Genomic DNA, 18270 nt, shown 5'->3' on the forward strand with positions numbered 1-18270 from the left:
TGATAGTTCTATTCAAAATGTGGCAAGCTGTGTTAACCGCTTAAGCCCAAAGGAATTTTGGAACATTAGTCTCACAAAGCATGGCTCTTGTCATTTCTTGAATACTTCTATTTCTTCTTTCTACGGCACCATTTTGTTGTGGTGTCCTTGGACAAGAAACATTGTAAGATATTCTAAATTCCTCACAAAAGGATTCAAATAATTGGTTTTCAAATTCAATTCCATGATCACTTCTTATAGAAGAGATCTTTAAATCCTTTTTATTTTGAATGCTAAAAATTTCAAAGGCCGAAAAGGCTTCATTTTTGTGTGCAAGAAATAAAACCCAACCAAACCTAGAGTAGTCATCCACAATTATTAAACTATAGTGTTTACCACCTAAGCTTTGAGTTCTTGTTGGACCAAATAAATCAATATGTAGCAATTCAAGAGTTCTTTTAGTAGAGATATCTTTCTTAGATTTAAATGAACTCTTTGTTTGTTTCCCCATTTTGCAAGCATCACAAGTGATGTCTTTGTCAAACCTTATCAAAGGAAGACCTCTTACTAATCCTTTCTTGACAAGTTTGTTTATTTGAAACATACTTGCATGATCCAATCTCTTGTGTCATAGCCACTTTTCAGATTCTTTAGAATGAAAACAAGCTACATTTTGATCCTTTAGTTCATCAAGAGTAAGTCCATACACATTATTATAACGCTTAGCAATAAACAACACTTCATTGGTCTTTTCATTTATAACACATCATTCCAATCTTTTAAAAATCACCAAATAACCTAAGTCACACAATTGACTTATACTCAAAAGATTATGCCTCAACCCATTTACCAAAAAGACATCATCAATGAAAGTAGAATGATTATTACCTATTTTTCTAACAGCAACTATTTTACCTTTTTCATCATCTCCAGAGGTCACAAAACCTCCATCATACTTGTTTAGTTTGATGAAGAAAGTTGACCTTCCAGTCATATGCCTTGAGCATCCACTGTCCAAGTACCACATATCCTTTTTGTTATTGGATGCTAGGCAAATCTACATTAAACTTCAAGTAACCGTAGGTATCCAAATTAATTTGGATCATTTGAAGTTAATCCACCTTGGTTGCCCAAGTGCATTGAAATCTCAAACAACATTGTAAATTTGGTTTCTTATTATTCTTTTTTCAATGAAGCATTGTGAATATGAGTGACCAAATTTTTTACAATTAAATCAATGATTTTCTTATGTATGTTGCTGAGATTGAGAAGAGTTATGATGCTGAAAATGATTAAATGACTGAAATTTTCTGATTTTTGGAAGATGTGCATTTCTTTTAACAAAATGATTTTTGTTATGATTGTTCCTCTTTACAAAAGCATTCCAACCAGAATTTTTGGAAGCATTTGGACTTTTCGAATATGAGATTTTGTTGTAAAATGGTGGATTTTTGAAAGCAGCCTCATTATTCGAAATGTATCCCAGACCTGACCTATTTGATGTGGGTTTGGTCTTTGATGATGGCTCAGTTTCACTAGTATAAAGTTCATCAAATTCCTCCTCATGTGTGGGAATATATCTAAGACCAGATTTGTTAGAAGGGGATTTAGTTTTTTATGAAAAAGCCACAAATTTCATAGAGGAATCATTAAAAATTGCACTTTCCTTGGTTACATAACCTAAACCATATTTTTCAAATAATGGTCTTTGACTTACAAGTAATTTGTCCAAGTTGCTAGAACTTTGAGCAAATTTTGCTAAATCACCATTCAATCTTTTAATCATTTCATTTAGTCTTTCATTTTCAGCAATAAGCTCTTGAGAAGGATCCACAATGTGTTTTCCTTTTAGTTTTTCAAGTTCAGATTTAGAAATCTGTTTTCTTCAATAATATCCAAAGCACATTCAGTTTTTTTTACCTTTTCTCTCAAAAAATCATTTTCATCTTTCAACATTTCTTTTTCAGATTTATATTTAGTGTATTTTTCCAGTAGTTTTGAAGAATTTTGTGTGAGATCATCAATTATAACATGTAAATCATCTATGGACAAGTCATAGTAATTTACCTTATCAAGTTGATCATCACCAGCCATGAAGCAGATTTTATCTTCACTTTCGAAGTCTTCTTCCTCATCCAACTCATTCTCAAGGTCCTGCCAAGATGCCATGAGCACTCTCTTCTTTTTTTTTCTTCCCTTTGTCCTCCTTCTTGAGCTTCAGACAGTTGAACTTAAAATATCCAGCCTCCTTGCAATGATGACAAATCACCTTGCTCAAGTCCTTCTTGTATTCCTTTGAGCTTGAACTCTCGTGCCTTTGTTCTTTGTTATCCTTCTAAGTCTCCTAGCAAAAAACACAAGTTCATCATCTAAAAAATCATCCCCTAGACTTACTCTCTTTTGATTCTATTTTTGACTTAAGGGTTGTTCCCTTTTTCTTTGAGTATGGGTTTGTGTGAGTGGCTTCATAGGCAAGGAGTTTTCCTCTCAGCTCATCATAGGTTATAGGGCTTAGGTTATTACTCTCGACTAGGATAGTGGCAGTTGTTTCCCATTCCTTTATGAGGCTTCTGAGGAGTTTTCTCACTAGGGTTTGTTCTGAATAGGTCGTACCCATAGCATCAAGGTTGTTGATTATGATTGAGAATCTCTCAAACACTTCATCAATGCTTTCTCTATCCTTTATATTAAACATCTCGTACTCTTTTCGCAGCATATCAACCCTCGTTTCTTTGACCTGTTTAGTACCTTTGTGTGTAACCTGGAGTTTCTCCCAGATTTCTTTGGTTGTCTTGCATCTAGCACCTTTCAGTACTCTTCAAAGCTGATAGTACAGTGAAGAAGGTTGATGGCTTTAGCATTCAACTCCATTTTCTTCTTGTCGTCATCGTTCCACTCAGTTTCTTCTTTTGGAGTCACCACTCCATCAGTACTTGTTTTTGTTGGAATCTTGGGGCCACTCACAATAATCTTCCATATGTTGTAATTAATGGATTGAATGAAGATCCTCATCCTCTCTTTTCAGTAGGCATAGTTCTTCCCGTTGAAGAAGGGAGGCCTGTTGTTCGACTGGCCTTCAGTTAGAGTATAGACAACTGTGGTTGTACCCAAGTTGTTCGCCATTGGACCTTTGCTCCAAGTGGTGAAGCTTGATTCTTGAGACTTTGGCTCTGATTACCAATTGAAGGTTGTAGAAGGTTTAGAGAAGGGGTTGAATCTATGACCTTTTTTACTTTAATGAAATATGGCTTAACTTATAAACTTTCACTTGGATTCTGTTCGAACTCAGCAACAAAAAATTTATGAGACAATTTTTTTTTTTGTCTTATGAATATCAGAAAATAGAATAGAGAAAGGAAAGGAGAAGCTGACACCATCATATATCCTGGTTCAGTTGCCTTGTGCAATGCAACCTACATCCAGTCTCCACCACAACAGTGGTAAAATTTCCACTATAGTTAAAGTATTATATACACCAATTCCACAGGATTGACACAATCCTTCTACTCTCAAGTTCTAACCTAACTTGATTTGGCTATGCTAATACCTAACTCTTCACTCTTAGTGCTTACCCAACTAAAAAAGGGATACCTCACAGGTACAAGATACAAGAGACAAAACCAACCTAAAGAAATCTGAAATCACTCTAGGCTTTTCACTCAAGTGTTTCACTCAGCCTTTTAACACTTATTGGCTTTTACTTGAGCTCTCTCTTTATGCCTTTTCACACTCAAGAAATTATAGAAAGATATACATTAAAAAATGAAATAAAATTATAATCTGTAAAACATGAAAGAGATTGATGCTTCAACAGCCTCTGTTGCTATGTGATGAACCAGATTTGCTTAACTCTGATTTAGTTCTTCATTCTGGCGGAATGCTTCTTTGAAAGAAAGCACTATCTAAGTTGATGAACTCTCTCAGAGAAGACTTCTTAGAACATGAACTTCAAACCCTGGTTCTCTCCTTGTCTCAGTATGAACAAAAATTTTCTTTTTGTATCTCCTTGCATGTTGCCGAGTTGCTCTCTTCCAAGTTAACCTTCGAGCTTTGTGCTTCACCAACTTACTTTTTCACTTTCTTCCATTAATCCTCAAATTAGGAACTTTGGTTCTGACCCTCTTTCTTGATCGAAAGCCTCAGGATAGCAAAGAAAAATATTTTCAATGTTAAACCCAGATCTGAACCCTTGAGCTACAATTTTGTCCCCAAGAAACAAATTTGGCCATTGATTTACAGCAGTGATTATCAGAAACCACTTTTTTCATGTATCCCAAATTGGATTGACAGAGAGTTGGAGAAGAAGAGAGGAAAGTAAAATGCATGCAAGAGGAAACAAATCACCTTTAACTTCTGACTTAACCTAAGATGATTAGATTTGGGTGATTAGACTTTTGCCTTTCTGATTAAGCTTTCTCTTTCTTTCTTCTTTGATGAAACGAGCAAGAGAAACGAAGTTCTCTCTCTTTTCTCTATGTCCAACCGAAAGAAAAAGGTGAATTTTGCTTTGGTGGAAGCATTTTGGAGGGTTTAGCTTGAGAGATCAATTCGGGCTTGGGTTGGCTATGTCCACTTGGCCTATCTGATTTCTTTGCTTGGTTTTCTTTGGGCTTACTCTGTTTAAATAGTCCACTTGTTGTTTTAGTTTATTCCAAACTAGGATTCTACTATATTTGATAAATGTGGGCTGCATCACTTTATAAAAAATAATCAACACTAATTGGGTAGTTAACCCAATAAAAATAATGTTTGTCATCATTAATTATGTTAGTTAATTTCTTAACTCAACAGTCTGTGTTTTATTATTTTTTTGTATTCTTTTGTGTGTGTTTTGCTTTCTGTTTTCTTTATTTTCTCTATTTATCTGTTTCTTCTATTTAGTGTTTCTCTGTATTCTGCTATTTATCTGCTAAATAACACAGAATTAATGAACATAACCAATAACCCCGGCCCTACTAAGAACTCCCCAGTTCTTACCCCTTCTCTCTCCCTTTCCCCTTCAGATGAAAGCAAAAGTACCCTTTCGTAGTTCACTGACGACCGTTCGCAAAAAAGATTCTGCTCTAGGTAGTATTCTGAGTCTAGGTTGAATCTTGTTATCTGTTTATATGTATATACTTTGAGACTAGCCAACGTCTGCACCCGTTTGTATGCGAACTTTAACCTAAATCCTTTGTACAAGACTCTTGTTATGTGGCTACTTGATGAGGTACCAGAGAGACATCATATGGCAATGTCTGATCGTGCAGAGGAGTAGTAGACGATCTTCCACCTTTTGATGGCGTTCCACCTAACTTGAGTTTTGAAGACTTAGAATGTACTTTCCCTCACTTTAGTAGTTTAGAGGGACTAGGTGAGTATAAAGTCTAGGCTAGCCTGGGCGCCAGCTTAGGGACTTTTTGAACATGTCAGGGCCTGGGATGTTGTATGTATATATATGTATGTAGTTATTATTTAGCTATATCTAGGGCTGTTCTAACTAAAAGTCTATACTCTAATAAAGGCTGAATCACCAAATGTTGTCAACTACTTGTGATATATTTATGTGTGGTTATTTATAACTGTTTTATCTATTATTATTTGCGAATTGATTATGAATGATTCTGTTTATTAATCCAAACGTTTTAAAAAAAAAGTACCTCGTAAAATAACTACGCTTTTAACAACGAATCAGGCTCATATAATAAATGATAGATAATAATTAGGAAGACAAGTTGGTAGCGCTCAGTTTCTAGTATGATCATGACGTACCAGAAATTGGGTCGTTACAGGAAACTTAGATCTCTTTATGGATTAATGAGCAAGAGAGAAATGGTTAGTGGTTAGCATTGTAAATCAAGGCTCACTAGGGTTGAAACCTCAAGGTTGGAATTCCAAGGTTGGCGCAATGCTCGATTCAATGGATCTAGGAAGATGGTTTGGAAATTAAAAGAGAATTATGACATCTCATCACCCGGATGGAACCCGGGTAATCAACTAGAAGACGGGTATGAAAACAAAATTTGAGATCCCAGGATACATAATAAAAATCAATTTTAGGAGCTCTTAGCTTGTTTGCAATTTCATCAAAGCCTGGTGCACTTAATAGAGAATTTTAGAGATCATTTGAAGTTCAAACATTGGTGGAGGCTCAAAGATGAATTCAAGCACAAGCCTCCATGACAAGATCTCACTAAAATGTCCAACTGAAGGACAATAAATAAAAATGTCAGGTGGGAGATACCTCACCATAGTAACACGTTCCTAAACTTATCTCTTTTCTCATTTTTGTAAATATTGCTCTCTTTCTTAGTAGTTTCATTTAGTGGATTTTTATTTTGAATTGCATGTTTGAATAGCTGAAATAGTTTTAGAAGTTAGCAATCTTGTTAATTTGGAGTTTGCTTTGTTTTTCTTAATTTGATTTTCTAATTTTGTTGCTTTTGTTAAGTTTTAGTTATCTTGCTTATTTTGGGTTGGATTTTGTTTTTAGAATGCCAAATTATTGGTTAGGAAATATTTCTAAGCTTACGTTATCTTTGAAAAAAAAATCACATCATGCATATGCACGAACACCTTTCTAGAATGAGAATGTTTTTGTGTAAGAATCGTGCGACCATCGTGCGTACGCACAATGCATAAACAGAATGAAAGTGCTTTTGTGCGAGTATTGTGCGAATAATGTGCGTACACACGATGTCCTACCCGAAAGGAAAAGTTTTTGTGCAAGAACCATGTGTACGCATCGATGCTAAACGCTTATCCACTCATGCGGACGCACAACCTCCATTTTTATTCCCAGTCACACGTACGCATGGAAGATGCATAGGCACGAATTTGAAAAACGAACCCCCTTATGCGAAGGCCCTAATTCGCACAATACTTCACCCCTTTCCTTCTTTCCTCATTCTTCTTCCTCAACCCTGTCCACAAACCACCACTCCGAACCACCATCAACCACCTCCAGCTACCACAACCTCCGGCGAGCCACCATCATTGCCGGCCATCATCCCATCTCCCTCTCCTTCCTTATTTTCTTTCCTTCCTCTCCTTTATCGAACCGTCATCACCTTCCTTTCTCCTCCATTTCTGCCGCACCACCACAAACCACCGTCGCAGCACCCTCTTTTCTCTCGGTGCTCTCTATGTTCGCTGTCACCCACGCAACCACCGCGGCACCCTCGCCGCAGCCATCTTCTTCTCCCTCTTGTCACATTCCATCTTCCTACCTCCTTTATTGTGGCTGGTCCAACACAGGGCACCCCTGTTTTCCGCTATTATTCTAGCACGTCAACTGCCGCTGGCGCCGCCTCTAGTGGTTGGCCACCACCACTGCCACCTCCTTTCCCTCTGTCCTGTTTTGATTATTCCACTTCCAAGTTTTTGTTTCATTTTTGTTTTCCTTTAATTTTCTGTTAATTTGATCTTGTTAGTTTGTTTGATTTTGGCTAATTAGTTTAGTTAGATTATTTTGCTATTAGTTGATTCTAGGTTCTAAATTAGTTTGCTACTAGTTTGCCGTTAGTTTCTATTAATTAGTATGCTATTAGGTTAGGATAATTTAGTTTACTTTAGTTATTGTTGAAGATGTTTGGAACCAATCTGGAATTGCTGATTTATTGTGGATGATTGATGATTTTGCTAAATAATTATTGTTGCCATAGTTTGGATATTGTTGGGTTGTATGGAGATTTATTGTTTTCTTGCAGTTCTGTTGAATTTTGTTGCTAAAATTGTTTACAATTGGATATTGAAAATTATCATGCTTGGGTGCTTTTTAAGCTTTGATTGCATTTTGATTGATTGGACTATTGTTTTGATTAATTTCTAATAAACACTGCTGAATTTTGGCGTCATTGTTGTTGAATTTGGGAATTGGTGTTACAAGGTCTTTTTGACGGTATTCTGTGTCAATGTGACCTTGCCTCGAAGAGTCTTGTATTGAACATTTTTTTTGTCAATTTCTTGCTTCAATGTTTGTTTTCCTCTTATTTTACTTAAATGCATTAAAGTGACTGTTTTCAATCTCTAAGATAGCGTTTGTTTTGAGATACTGAGACGGAGACTAGAAAACTGGAACTCAGTATCATGTTTGTTGGCCCAGAGACTAGTATTAAAACTTTAGTCTCTGTCTCCAAAATTTCAGTACCTCCAAAAAGTGGGGACACATGAGACTAAAATTTTTAGGGACAGAGACTACAATTTTAATAACAATTTATACCTAAAATACCTTCATTTCAATTAATTAATTCTAACTTTATCCTTTGTGCAAATTAAATTAGAGCTTCTTTCTTATTTTAGTCTCTGTCTCTCACTTTTCACTAAATATAATACTGAGACTTATTTCAATATCTATCTTTCAATCTCTATCTCTCAGTCTCTGTCTCCCTTCCAAACACTACCTAAGTGACCAAAACTTGTGCATTTTACATACTTGATGTTTCTTTTGCCTATTATTATAAGTTTGACACATTTTGAGCTATGTAACTCATATGTTTCACTTTCTTTATGCTTATTTGGTTTGGGTTATATTATACATGAACTTTTCAATTTGTATATCAATCTTGTGATTTTAGTGTTAGAAATCATATTGGTGGTTGATCTTGCTATGATCACTTTGTTGAACATTATTTTTGCTTGTTTCTTACATCAGTTGCTTTTGTTTTTGCCTTGATGATATGTTGACTCTTATTTTCTTAACTATGTGCGTTGCACATACTTTAAATCATTCATTTTGGCATAATGCATGATTTGTGAAGTTGGATTGTGAGCTTGCCTATTCTTATCTTTCTAAAAAAATTTTGAGTTCTAAGGGCCATGTTTGCTATGCTACATGACAACTCTTTTTCAACTAACCTCTTTTCTTTTGCTTAGTACATAGCAACCATGTTTCCATACTTTTTGGTTAAATAGGCAACACGACTAACTTTGATTGATGTTATTGATTGGAGTGTGATTTTTGGTTGGTTTTGTTTCATAATTTCACTCACATCCAATCAATTCTCTTTCCTCCTTCCACTTCACAAATACTTAGTTATTCGCCTAAGTTCTTATACTTCTTGTTGATTGCTTGTTGCTTTAACTTGCATATTTATCTTTAAAGTATCTTAGGCACCTTAAAATAAGTGAGTATATGTGTACTTTGTGTAGTTGTGACATAGCTTTCAAATGATGGTGTGTGAGTTCTAAACCACGTGCAAACTTAGAATTCACGCACTATTTTCCTTAATGTCACAAACTAATCAACTCACTTCATTTTAGTGATTACTACATCATCCCGACAATCTATGCTTCCTTTCTTAGAATTTACTTGTCTTAATATATTCTGTTCTATACTTTTCAGGATGAGTAATCATAAGCAACAAGGGAAGCAAATGAAAGAACATGCCACAATGGATAGAGAAGCGAGAAAACTCATCCTTAGCAGCAGAACCACCACCAGCATCACAGCCGATCCACCGCATTGTTCTCCAGTTATTCCAAAAGATAGCCCGGATGGAATGTTGCAACAAGCGACACTATCAGTACTTGAAGAAGCTTTCTGGCTGTATAGACCCCTCAGAGGAGGAGCAGCATCCACCAGCTGAAGCTAGAGATGAGTAGAGCTCTAGCTTTGTCTTCATTGCACGGAAGACCGTGTATATTTTTAAGTGTGGAGAGGTCGAGCGACCAGATCGGCTGTTGGGTGACAATTTTTTCTTCCAAATACTTCCATTTTGATTTTTATTATGCTTTCTGGATATTTGTTAGAATTTTGCTATTTTGAGCGCCTTTCTAGCTTTTGTACTTTATTATTTTGGTTTGTATATATTTAGTTATCTATGGTTTGTACATATATATCTTTATCTTTTGGTTGCGATTAGATAATGTGATAATTGGACCTAGTTTACTTTTCTATATGCATATGATGAGTTGGATCGATAGAGAATAGGAAAAGAAACTAGGAATTTTGATTTTTCATCCAATCACATTATACTTATACATATAATAAACTTAGTCAAAATAATTAATTTTCAGGACAATTTTTTATATAGGACATCCCATTCATTTGAGTAAAAATTTTTCATTGAACTTGCTTGAAAAATATTGTGGAACATAGATGAGAGCTAGAATACACAACCAAGTGAGCTTTGAGTTTTAATGTGTGATTGCATCATATTAACCACTATGTTAATTTTTGTGTGTTATTCTCTCTCTAGATTGTGATATTTGATTTATTTAAGGTTTAATTACTTAGCAGGTCCCTATAGTTTCACCGAATTTTCAATTAGGTCCCTATACTTTTTTTTTTCAATTGGGTCCCTGTACGTTAATTTTTTTTTTCAATTAAGTCCCTATTAACGTTTAACGTCACAAAAAACGTTAGTAAATTATGAAATGACTTAATTACCCCTATCTTCCACCTATAAACACTCTATGTTTCTGACTTATCTGAGGTTTCTCTTCTTCTCCATTTTTCATTTCCAGTTTTCATCTTCCACAAACTTATAACTCAAAGTCAAAGAACCTCTTTTGATAAAAAGCTCAATTAACTATTAATTTGAATTTTTTTATTTCAGTTTTGTACTTAGATATATTTAGTGTTTAATTTGTACAAAAAAAAATTTGCATCATCATCAACATCGTTCACAGTCCATACACGAACCAAAACCAATCAAAGAGCAAAACCACCCAAACCATAAAAAGTTTCAAATCCACGCACCCAATTTAAAATCCACAACTTCAACCAAACACAACCATATACATCATACACCAATTGATATCCGGCTATCACTAATCCAGAAACAAAATACCTGAAACTGTTCACCACTACCTTATACCTAACAGCCATCAACCATCACTCAAACACAAACAGATCCTCAACCTTCATAAAAAAACAGAAGCAGATTTGAAAAAAAAAAAACCTTTTTCTTCACTGAGACAGAACCTCCATCAGTGGCGTCGTCTGTCTTTCTGCTCCGATCTCTCTTTACCGAAAGCTTTTTCTGCATGCAGCAGCACCACGGCCCTTCTCTCACTTCTCTGCGCCGCTCCTCTGACTTCTTGCTCTTAACACCACTCACCGCTGCCATTCTTCTTCTTCTTAGCCGCTTCAACCACCATCACCATCGTCTCTTTCTCTTTCTGAAAAAAAAATAAATAATAAATAAAAGAATTTACTGAGTTTAAAAAAAGAACAAAATAAAATTTACTCTGTGACCAGAAGCTTGCATGCACAGCCGGCGTTGTCTCTGATTTCTTGTTCTTCATCTATGCTGTTTGCCAGAAACAGAGCAGAAAATCTGCTTTCTTCTTCGTCACCTCTTCTTTCTTCTCACTGTCATCCTCTGGGTCATCATTGTCACCATCACCGGCGAACTCCTCCTTACTCCTCGCCAATGATTTGAGACTCTGCCGCCATCTCTGTCTCTTTCACCGGCGAAGTCTTCTTCTCAATCGCCAGTGACATCTCCCTTCTTCTTTGGGATAAAGTGAAAGGGGTGTTTTGGGTATTTTGAATAAATACATGTTTGTTCAGCTAACCACTCCAATCAAATAATAAGAATATTCGTTTTTAACCAAGAATATTTTGTTATCTTAAACGTTATACTCACGGCAGGGACTTAATTGAAAAAAAAATTAATGTATAGGGACCAAATTAAAAAGAAAAAAAGTATAGGGACTTAATTGAAAATTTGGTAAAACTATAGGGATCTGCAGAGTAATTAAACCTTTATTTAATTCTTGATGTCCAATATTTTGTGTATGAATGCATTTACATGATTGAGGCCTTTATTTTATTTTAACTCACTTACCCATATGGCCTTATCCTTTTATCTACCTTTGTTAACCAATTTTGAGCATATTTAATCCCCTTTTATTCTTAATTTTAGCACATCAGTACCCCTAAGTGAAAAACAATAAATGTTCTTAATCTGAATATTTGATTAGCTTAGGCTAGTGAGAGAATGCATCATCTAAGTATTGGAAAATTTGAAAATATTGGTTGAGAAAAATGGATATTTTGCATTTTTTGTTGAAATTTTGGGAATTAGATACATACTCATGCATTGAATATTGAACCATATGCATTAATTTTTTGTATATATTATGTTATTGAAAAAAAATAAAAAAAAGAGAGAAAAAGAAAAAAAACAATAAAAATGAGACAAATGTTACCCCAAGAGGAAAGTATGAAAAATAAAAGTATATGTGATATGAATTGAAAGAATGCATGAGTGTGTGAAAAAGTGAATAATGGGTAATTAGGTTTTGCATTAGAGTTGAATAGGTTGTCATAGGTTAGGTGGTAGTTTAAGTTAATCAAAGATTCAATTTCAAGTCCACTTAGTGAAATACAATCTTACCTTGACTTTAGTCCCATTACAACACTTAAAAAGTTCTTATGATACTTGTATGCATACATTGAATAATTGTTTGTTGTTAGAAGAAAAACAAGTCTTGAAAAGTAAAATTAGAAAAAAATTGAGTGAATCAACTCTAAACACTTGAGCGATTAGAGAGTATACACATCTGATGAGAGATTTGATTGCTCAATTCTATGTTTCCACCTTTTATTATTTATTATCTTTCAAGTTGTTACAATCTTTTGGAACTCAAATGGATATACGAAAATTGCATTGATTGCTACATTGTTTTAATCCTCTTTGTTCATACATTTTCTTGAAAATTAATTTGTGTTGACCAAGTAAATACATATATAGATACAAGTAGATAAATAGAATAGATTTAGATAGTTTTCTTTCAATAAATGTTGAATATCCCTTGATCTTATTTTTCTTGATATTTAGCATGAGAACATACTATTGTTTAAGTGTGAGGAAGTTAATAAATGCATATTTTATGATGACTTTTGGATTGAAATGAGTGAATTTTATCAACTTATCTTGCATTTATTCATTGAAATTGCATAGTTTTGTGAATTCCTCCTAATTGTGCTTAATTGTGAAAACATGATTTTATGCTTTAAAATTGCTAAATTGAATTCACTTTTATCCCATTCAATGTCTTGATGTGTTTGTTTGAGTGATTTAAGGTTTAGAAGGCAAGAATGACTTGAAGAAGTGGAGAGAAAGCATGTAAAAGTAGAGAATTCATAAAAAAAATGAAATTTTGAAAATCTATTCAATTTTCGTACGCATGGCAAATGCGTACACATCTCCTTGGATTTGTGTGTATTGATGAGCGGATAATTTATACGCTTTTTGGCATTGTTTTTACATAGTTTTTAGTATGATTTAGTTAGTTTTTAATATATTTTTATTAGTTTTTAAATAAAAATCACATTTCTGGACTTTACTATGAGTTTGTGTGTTTTTCTGTGATTTCAGATAATTTCTGGTTGAAATTGAGGGACTTGAGCAAAATCTGATTCAGAGGCTGAAGAAGGACTGCAGATGCTGTTGGATTCTGACCTCCCTGCACTCGAAGTGGATTTTTTGGAGCTACAGAAACCCAATTGGCGCGCTCTCAATTGCGTTGGAAAGTAGACATCCAGGAATTTCCAGCAATATATAATAGTCCATACTTTGCCCGAGTTTAGATGACGCAAACTGGCGTTTAACGCCAGCTTTCTGCCCTATTCTGGCGTTAAACGCCTGAAACAAGTTGCAAAGCAGAGTTAAACGCCAGAAACAAGTTACAAACTGGCGTTTAACTCCAAGGAAGACCTCTACACGTGAAAGCTTCAATGCTCAGCCCAAGCACACACCAAGTGGGCCCGGATGTAGATTTCTGCATCAATTACTTAATTCTGTAACCCTAGTAACTAGTTTAGTATAAATAAAACTTTTTACTATTGTACTAGGGGTCTTTCTCCCTATCTTTCGAATTCATATGCCATTTGAGGAGGCTGGCCATTCGGCCATGCCTAGACCTTGTTCTTATGTATTTTTAACGGTGGAGTTTCTGCACACCATAGATTAAGGTGTGGAGCTCTACTGTTCCTCATGAATTAATGCAAAGTACTATTGTTTTTCTATTCAACTCAAGCTTATTCTTATTCTAAGATATTCATTCGCACACAAGAACATGATGAATGTGATGATTATGTGACACTCATCACCATTCTCACTTATGAATGCGTTCCTGACAAACACTTCTGTTCTACATGAAAACAAGCTTGAATACATATCTCTTAGCCTCCTAGTTCACGATCAGAGTCTTCGTGGTATAGGCTAGAATTATTGGCGGCCATTCCTGAGATCCGAAAAGTCTAAACCTTGTCTGTGGTATTCCGAGTAGGATCTGGGAAGGGATGACTGTGACGAGCTTCAAACTCGCGAGTGTTGGGCGTAGTGACAGACGCAAAAGGATCAATGGATCCTATTCCAACATGATCGAGAACCGACAGATGATTAGCCGTGCGGTGACAGCGCATTTGGACCATTTTCACTGAGAGGACGGGATGTAGCCATTGACAACGGTGATGCTCAACATACAGCTTGCCATGGAAAGGAGTATGAATGATTAGATGAAAGCAATAGGAAAGCAGAGGTTCAGAAGGAACAAAAGCAACTCCATACGCTTATCTGAAATTCTCACCAATGAATTACATAAGTATTTCTATCCTATTTTATATTTTAATTATATTTTAATTATCAAATCTCCATAACCATTTGAATCCGCCTGACTGAGATTTACAAGGTGACCATAGCTTGCTTCAAGCCGACAATCTCCGTGGGATCGACCCTTACTCACGTAAGGTTTATTACTTGGACGACCCAGTGCACTTGCTGGTTAGTTGTATCGAAATTGTGAAAAAGAATTTAAGATTGCAAAGTACGTGTTAAGTTTTTGGCGCCGTTGATGGGGAATGAACAATCACGATTTCGTGCACCATGTATGCATGGCAAATGCATACGCACGAGTAGCAGCACGTGATTTACTTAAGTAAATACGTGGCTCGCGATTTCAGGCGCAATTTTGGCCCAATCTAACTCATTTCTGAAGTATATGAAGGCAAGACTCCAGAAGGATCAACCAAGTAGTGTAGAACCATGTTTTAGCTTAATTCCTAGAGAGAGAAACTCCAACTTTTCTCTAGGATTTTAGGGTTTTTAGCTTAGTTTTTTCTTAGATTTAGATTTTAATTCTTGTTTTAGTGTAGTTTTCTTTATATTTTCATATTCTAGAATCTTAATTTGCCTAATTTTACTTAGTTTTTTTATTTTGTCAATTTTAGTTTATGAACACTTGTTTGAATTTCATTTTCTTTTAATGCAATTTTATGTTTTAATGTTCATTGATGTTTGCTTAAGTTTTTATTATTGTTTTCTTGCTTTGGCCAGTTATAGATTTTATAATTCTTATGATTTACCATATTTTCTTTGTATGCCTTCCAAGTGTTTGATAAAATGCATTTCTTAGTTTTAAAGTAGAATTTTGCATTCTTGAATTGGAATTAAGGACTTAGGTGACCTTGAGTCATTGATATCCAATATTGATTGATAATTTAGGGTTGTTAGTTGGTTTTATTTTCATTGACTAGTCTTTCACTAAATCTAATTAGTGAGTTGGCTAGGTCTTGTGGATTAAGATCAATATGCCTATTTGACTTTCCCCCAATGTTTGGGGATGATGAAATGGGATTAACTCTTCTCAATTGCCATGTTTGTGGTCAAGACTTGGATAGAAAAACCTTAACTCCCAATTCTTACCAAAATGCCTTTTAGTATTTAAATTTCTTGTTTGCTCTTTATTTTCATGCAATTTAATTTCTTATCAATTACTTTTAAAAAATCCTTTTTCTCATAGCCAATGATGTACACACCTCACTGCAATTGAAAGACGATCCAAGATTTAAAACTTTCAGTTTTTATTGATTTGTATTGTGACAATCTTCTAAACTCTGATACATGTCATTTATTGGTTTGGGACTATACTATTAACAAAATGATTCTTTTTGAGAAAATTTCGAACCGACATTTGGCCTACATTATGTTTTAGTATCCTATTTGATTTAAAATAACTATAAAGATAAAATAAGAATATTTACTAAAATACTCTTAGGTATTAAAAAAAATATTGTTAAAATTTCAGTTTCTATCTCAAAAATTTTTGTCTTGTGTCTCTACTTTTTAAAAATATTAAAAAATTAAAATTTTATATTTTAAAATTAAAATTAAAATTTTAATCTCTAACCACTAAACACAATTCTAAATTTCAGTCCGGAAGGTCAATTTAAATCTTCATACATAAACACTATTCTAAAGAACTAAATAATTCGTAGTGATCTTCCTAATATTAGATAGTAACAATCTACCAACTAAAAATAAAAATAAATCAAAGTAGACCAGGCCATGTCGGATTTAACTGCTAATAGGCCTAACTTGTTCCGCCTGAACTATTATCTCGATATAAAAAATATGATACTTATATATTTATATATAGGGTAAAGTATTAAATTAATTCCTTACGTTTAGACATAATTTTGTTTTGGTCTTTAAAGTTTAAAGTATCCTATTTGAATCCAAAAAAATTTCATTTAGTTTTAATTTAATTCCACCGGAGGTCCAAGATAAATAATTAACAAAATACTCTACATGACAGCAGTATAAAAACAAGGTCGATAATCTAGAGAATAAGTACAGGTTCCAGAGGCACAAAATCAACTGTGGATGCATCAATACATTTATTTATCATTTTTCTTATAATTAAAATGAAATATTTTCTATAAAACTAAAAAAAAATGTTAAATACATGTATTGATGCATCCACAGTTGATTTTGTGCCTCTGGAGCTTGTACCTATTCTCCAAATAATCGACCTTGTTCTTATACTGCTGTCATGTAGGACATTTCGTTAATTATTTATCTTTGACCTCACGGTGGGACTAAATTGAAGCTAAATAAAACTTTTTTGGATTCAAATAGGACACTTTAAACTTTAAGGACCAAAATAGAATTACACCAAAACGTAGAGATTAATTTAATACTTTACCCTTATATATATTAAAAAAATTTGATAACCAATAATAAATAATAAAGTCTTTGACGAAAAATATGGACTTCACCTAGGGTGATTCCACCCCCTTTGAGTAGGGCGTCAAAATGAGCCAAACTCTATGATGCACGGACATTGATTCAAACACGAGATACGACACGATACAGAATACGTCGATACGCAAATTTTAAAATCTTATATGACATGAGGACATGCATACATATAAAATATAAAGTATTTTTTAGATAAATCTTAATGATATTTTGATATTCTATTAACATTAAAATATAAATTAATTTTTTTAATTATTTTTAATGTCTTATTTTAATTATATCAAGTATTTAAAATATTTTTGGTTTTAATAAATAATAATATAAACTATATTTAAATTTATTTTAAGAATATATGTTAAGAATAAGACTGGACATGCTGACAGTGATGGTATTTAGGTGTGTCCAGACGTGTCCGGAAAAATTTTTTTATTTTTTATTAAGACATGGTTGGACACAACAGACACGCGTGTTGGACGAGTGTCAATGAGTGTCGTGTCCGAAATGTGTCCGACACGCAGACACAGCAACTCAGCGAAGTGTTCGTGCTTCGTAGGCTAAACTTATTAGGTCAGTCCGTTTATCTATTTAAATGTGCGGATTTTGTCTCTAAAATTAAACCCGTTTAAATTTCGGACTAAACGGGCTGAACTCGATTAACCCAAAAAAAATAACGGGTTAAACGGGTTAGTCCGTGGGCTAAACGAGTGGCCCGTTTTTTTTTTTACATTTTTTTAAAAAAATAACACTTTTAGCCGATATGTTTTCTGATTTAACCCGAAAATCCGACCCATCAATTAAAAAAATATTATTTTTTAAAGATTTTTTTTTATCTAAAAGTGATATTTTTTGTCAAAATATTTTTCAAAAAATAAAATAAAATGATAAACGGGTTGGTCCGTTTAACCTATCAAACAGACCATAAACAGTTCGAACTAAAAAATTCTGGCGTGCGAATAAAGCGAATTTAAACGGACCAATTTATTTAACTCAGAACTTAACGGGTCGGATTTAAATGGGTCGGATTAATCCGTTTGACAACTCTACCTTTGAGTAAATGCACTTTCGTTCAATTTTAATTGCACACATAATTTAACGTCGTCATTGACAAAAATAATTCATAAAAGGGCAAGATTTCTTTCTCCTTTTCTTATTTCATTTATAAAAGGCATTGTTATCATGGGAGTTTTGATATTTTCATTTTCTTCTTATGTTATTTTTTAAAATTACCTTTGTTACTTTAATTTTTAGAATTATAAAAAAACCTTTTTACAATTGGTAACATGCATTTTAAGAGTACATTTGAAGAACATTATAT

At 34.0% G+C, this 18270-nt stretch overlaps 1 long non-coding RNA gene across 1 annotated transcript; it reads right to left on the reverse strand.

Annotated features, from left to right (window-relative positions):
- Nucleotides 7927-8396, reverse strand: LOC110266161. Its single transcript, XR_002353173.1, has 2 exons — nt 8361-8396; nt 7927-7986 (listed from the first exon to the last, which is right to left on the reverse strand). It is a non-coding gene; the product is annotated as an uncharacterized LOC110266161 (long non-coding RNA).

This window comes from Arachis ipaensis, chromosome B08, assembly GCF_000816755.2.
Source record: "Arachis ipaensis cultivar K30076 chromosome B08, Araip1.1, whole genome shotgun sequence".
In the NCBI taxonomy this organism is placed as follows: domain Eukaryota; kingdom Viridiplantae; phylum Streptophyta; class Magnoliopsida; order Fabales; family Fabaceae; genus Arachis; species Arachis ipaensis.